General features: G+C 32.2%; 1 long non-coding RNA gene across 2 annotated transcripts in view; it reads right to left on the reverse strand.

Moving 5' to 3' along the window:
• The window catches only part of LOC121226373 (uncharacterized), a 6117-nt gene extending 2028 nt beyond the window's left edge, over positions 1-4089 (reverse strand). The window contains exons 1-3 of one of the 2 annotated variants that reach the window (XR_005924204.1): positions 3615-4088; positions 105-2278; positions 1-15 (exon numbers count right to left, since the gene is read on the reverse strand). The exon at positions 1-15 is cut by the window's left edge and continues 55 nt beyond it. This is a non-coding gene — a long non-coding RNA (uncharacterized lncRNA). Of the gene's footprint in view, positions 16-104; positions 2279-3614 lie in introns of both variants that reach the window. The other variant, XR_005924205.1, reaches the window with a different exon arrangement.
• Between the last annotated feature and the right edge of the window lie 1467 nt (positions 4090-5556).

A 5556-nucleotide genomic window follows, 5' to 3' on the forward strand; every position in this document is an offset into this window, starting at 1 on the left:
AGAGAAATGAACCCACTGAAATAGAAGTAAAAAAAACATTGATCTGAAACCAAAATAGTAATCAGAAGGCAAAGACAGACAAAGATAAGGTTCAAGATTCATACCTCAAAATCAGTCCCCGATGAAGCAGTGGATTTCAAAAACCACGAAAAACGGTGCAGGGTGTGTGCTTTTTTTTTTGGCCTTCTGTTACCCAAAGCTAAAATAATGAGAGGAAAGAAATTGAGAAGTGACCGAGAGAGAGAACCGATAAAGAAATGGGAGGAGATTTGGATTGAAGAGATATATTTGAGGATTTGTTATGAAAACAGAATAAATGAGGAAGAAAAAGAAAACAAAAGAGGGAGACCAAGAGACAGAGAGAGAGAAAGAAACGGATAATAAATGTGCATAGATTGAAGAGATATTTAATAAACGGCTAATAAATCAGTTTTGGGCCATTTTAACGGTCACTTAGTATTTTATTTTGATTCCCCCTTTAAGATATTAAAAACATTTAAGTCTCCTCTTGACTTCCGGGATAATGCAGGATGAACAGAATTTGCCAACTCACAGGTGAATCAGGAATTATTTAAAAAGAACAAGGACTAATGTCAAGTTTGATACAAATTTTCCTGGATTTTCCTCGATCAGAAACCAAACAGAATAAAAAGAGATGAAGAAAAAACAAGATTTTTTTAAAGAATCAAAATTTATACCTTGAAAGAAACACTAGCACTACGTTGACTCACTCATTCGGAAGAAGCTACAGCTGATTCATGAATTCAAACCTTTTCTTTTCCTTTTTCGAGAGAGAGAAAGAAGCTAATGACAATGGATCTTGATTGTAAAATAAAATATTTAGAGGGGTAGAGAAATGTAGTTCCCTTTTCATGAATGTCAAGACAATGAGAGAACAGTGCAAGATATAACAAACCTGGTTGGCGTAATTGATACCCATGTTTGCCCAAGCACGCACATAGTTTGGCTTCAAATCTAGTGCCTAAAGATCCAGACATAGACCAAAAGACTAAATTCAATAGTGCTGAAAATATGGCCACCACAGGTAACGGGAAGTTTATCATCAAATAATTTTAAATGGACAATCTCAGTAACAGAGGCTAAACAAATCAAACTGCATATGCAATATCTGAATGCATTAAAAAAGGCATTTTGAAAGAGATGATCAAGGGTATATGTAAATTGAGGAAGTGCATAATCAAATCATCTAAATTAACAAATAGCTTCAAAAATCAAATAACTAATTACATGGAGCTTAATAGAAGAGCTAGTCTGTTTTCTAAGGTCCAACTAGGTGCAACATGTTATTTGGAGAATCTTTTTAGCAGCCTAAGCAAGTAAATAATTCAACCCTATAAGAGAGCTGTATAACACACCAATGCATCACTTTACAATCGAAAGATAAGAAAGAAGAGAAATAGAGGAAAAGATTATGTAACCCATAAGAGTTTGGCACACAGAAGATTGACATGTTGGGTTATCACATGTTTTGCATTTCTTTATGCCATCCTTTCAATTGATTAAGCACAAGCCAAGTCCTAGGCACACTTTTTTGTATAGAAGCGAAAAAGCCCCCTTGATTCAAGAAGCACAAATTTACATATTCACCTTAATTTACTCAAAAAAGTGCTTTTTTTACATCTTGCCCCTCAAATGGTTCAGGTAGTTACAGCACCCTTGCCGACATTGTCAACACCTTCATAATTAATTTTTTTTTATTCTGGCCTAACATGCAAAATAATGACCAACACACCATACAAATTGATTCTTAGTAAAATCCTAGTACTCATATATTTTGAATTTCACACATTACAGGTGCTCCAACTTAGTAAAGAGAACCCCAAAATTTTAGGATAGGGAAAATAAATTTTTAATTATAAAAAAAGTAATTATGAAATTAACATATCAGATGGTATACAGATAAGACACCACTATTCAAGGGGGAATCATGAAGAAGCTGCCTGTTGATAAGGCATGTTGCACCAGGCTTGTTCCAAAGAGAATAATTATTAGGTTTAAGTTTCAAAGCAGTTTTGAAAGATGCAATGGCCTTATCATATTCTCCCGACAAATTATATTGAACACCAAGGACAATGTGTACATCAGCATCCTCAGGAGACATCTGACCAACTTCATTGAATAATCTAGCAACCTTTATGGCAGAAAACACTTCGATTAACACCAGAATATAACAATAACATTTCCAAAATGTAATGTTAGGAATAAGCTTCTAGTAATCTTAAGGAATATCCTGAGCACGCATCATTGCTGCAATAGCCTGTACAGAGATATCTAATCAGTGAATTACATTTTGTCTACAAAGTCAAATATATGGACCCCATAAAGACCACATAAAACTGCAGATGCATTAATCAAGAATAACAGAAGTATAAAAAGGTATTGCATAATCCATGTAAGTCTCAAGATTACGACAAGCAGACACATTAGTCATCCAAAACAATTTGCAATAAATGTGAAACATTACACTTCATAGGCTTGATATAGACATAGTTTAAGATGGAACCTTATCCATTCAAATTAATTTTAATTAAGCCAAAAAATGTTTTGACATGGTTCAAGAATAAATACAAGTGGATTATAAGTGAAATGTAATGCACTACTAGTTCATGTGACAACAAATGATAATAGGTTAGATCCAGAACATTAGCAGCCAGGCAAAGACTGCGGCCTTAGATCTGGTACTCTGACTGAAGCCTCAGGCCACTAAGATAAACATGATATTAATCATATTGCAAACTTCAATGTTTAAATGAAAAATAGCTCCTTTTATCCCTTTTCAGTAAAAGTTTTCATATATAAGAAATGAACATTGCATGGTACACCAAAGTGGCTATATCAAGCCAGCAAATACAAACACAAAATGCAGCGGTACAAGAAAACAGATCCTTTGTGTTCAAAGGTTTTCTTGCTTGCTAAATCAATAGGTTGTTCTCTTTCCTAAAATATGATAGTATTCACAGGGCATTAGACATGATTCAAAATTATTTAGATTCAGGTGGAATAGAAAGGTAAATGGTAAACCTTGCCAGGCAAAAAATCATGTTGAGTATTTGTTTGTTATGGTTAATATGTGTATGAGTGTGAATGTGTTGATTTGCTGAATGGATGAAAAGGAATCGGTATGTTTAAGCTAGCATAAAGTTGGACAATTTCGACAATCATGGATGAAAAGGAATCGGTATGTTTAAGCTTGGGGAATCCGTGATGCATTGCACAATAATAGACCTTGCGAACAAACCAGATTAATACAATTACTACTGCTTTGACAGTCAATATTATACGATATCAAATAAATGAAATATGGGTTTCAGGTTAAACTGGCATATAATCCTGTTTAACCCGTACATTTAACAGAATTTTAACAATTTATACAAAGGCACAATTGCTTAAACAATTTCACTAGAAATGAAGTTATGTGGTCTTAGTTGAACTTTAAGCATTATATCCATAAAAGAAATATGGGTATCAGGTTAAACTGGCAACTATCCCCATTCATCTCAAGTTTTAGGGTATTAAGGAATGAATTTAAGCCATGGGAGAGTGCATAAGAACACTAAAATTGAAAAGAAAAGATATTGGGATAAGAACATTACCGTGCAGTACGATGAAGGGAATAGCGTGTCTATTTGGGATAAGAATCAATGTAATAGAGAATATGAATAATAAAGTAGTTGACTGTAAAAGAGACGCCATGGCTGGTGAAATCTTGCAGAACTAGAATTTCTTTCTTTCCCAAAGCATCCAACAAGAACAACCACACCGACATCCATAGATTTGAAAAGACGAACCGAAACAATATTTCCTAGGGCTGTAAACCCAAACTCTATGGATGAAGCAAGTGATTCCAATATCACAATAAAAAAATTAAAAATAAAAAGCAGAAACGATTGAGAAGGAAGAGATGAAAACGGATTAGAGAGGAAAATTTTGAAGAGAAAGAGATGGTGAAGAAATGGGAAGGAAGGGGATTTGAAAAGACTGATGAAAACGGGCAGAAGGAATCTTCTCCTGCCAACGGTAACTATTGCTATTTAATACACTCATTTAATAAAGTGATAATTGAGTTATTTACTTTTCAAAATTTCATTTAATACACTTTTATATTCTCAATGTCTAAATATATTTATTTTTAAAATAATACTATTTACTATATCAAATATATAAAGAATTAAAAAAATATAATTAAAATCTGGTAGTTTAATGATGTTAAATGTGGTGACTAACAAACAGAAACTTAAAACTTGAGGTGGTTCTTATGCATTTCAAATTAAGAAATGTTTATTTTTTTATTACCCATATATTTTTAATATAACTATTTTAAACTTTTCTAGTAATTCATAAATAATTTTATTGTTAGAAAAATTAATAAAATATATATCTAAAAATATAAAGGAGAATATAAATTTACTATTTATAAATTTTAAATTAAAATATATTATTTGATTGATGATTAGAGTTATCTACGTATTAAATTAGATTAGACTTCATAAATAGCCTATATATGCAGACATAATTAAGCTCTGTAAGTCTATATTGGGTCTGAAATTCTGGGTATTTATGTTCTATTAATTTTATTTTATTTAATATACCAGCCTGATTTTCTCAAAAAAACAATGGAAGTATGACAACTTATACTACCATGGACGAAACGAGTATATCAATGAGATTACATTTATGGATTGAGGGAAACTATATAATATAAGTAAAGGAGGAGGCAGAAAACGTAAAAAATTTTAGATAGAATGAAATAGTGGCGTGCCTTCTATAACCTCTAATGAACACAATATCAATGAGAAGCCCTCAAATAAAATTCACAATCCAAGGAATATAAATAATCACAGAGTAAACCTATGACTCAGAAGGTTGTACCTTCTGAACATCATGCATGTAATACTTCAGTGCCAACTCTAGCAAGAGCCCCACCTAATCCCTAGCTTATTCCGTAAACTTATACCACCTCAAATACAAAACTCTAATGTATTTCCATTACAAGCATCCTAAGCCAATTGATTAGACCCCAAAAATAATATAACAGCCTTTTGGATTCATCATCTTCTTCCAGTCTTCTAAGAAGCTTTAACATCTTCTTCCTCCACCATAACTGCAACATTGATCTTGATCCTAATCTTAGTTTCTTCGATATCAAAATTTACATTCCAATTTATAAATCACAATTTCTTAAAATAAGGGTTGTTTTAAGTTCTATAAAACTAAGAATAAAATGCAAAGATTTCCTTTACAATTTTTCTAGTTCACCCTTCTAATATCCCTTTAAACAATTTAATAATCTTATAAATGTGCTAATGGATTGTAACCAATGGCCATGTCTGAAAATTGCTTATTGAAAAAGAACAAAGTTCATGCCTGATTAAGGGTGCCATGCCTTGGATGTTCCTGGATGTCGGAATACAACAAATTACTAAATTTGCAAGAAGCAAGATACAAACTCCATGCTATTGTCATTTATCCATATTAATAACATCAATTCAATTAGAAAAGCCCCAAAAAATTTGAGATTCCAAATTCATGCTCATA

The sequence above is a fragment of the Gossypium hirsutum genome, unplaced genomic scaffold (genome assembly GCF_007990345.1).
Source record: "Gossypium hirsutum isolate 1008001.06 unplaced genomic scaffold, Gossypium_hirsutum_v2.1 scaffold_136, whole genome shotgun sequence".
Lineage (NCBI taxonomy): Eukaryota > Viridiplantae > Streptophyta > Magnoliopsida > Malvales > Malvaceae > Gossypium > Gossypium hirsutum.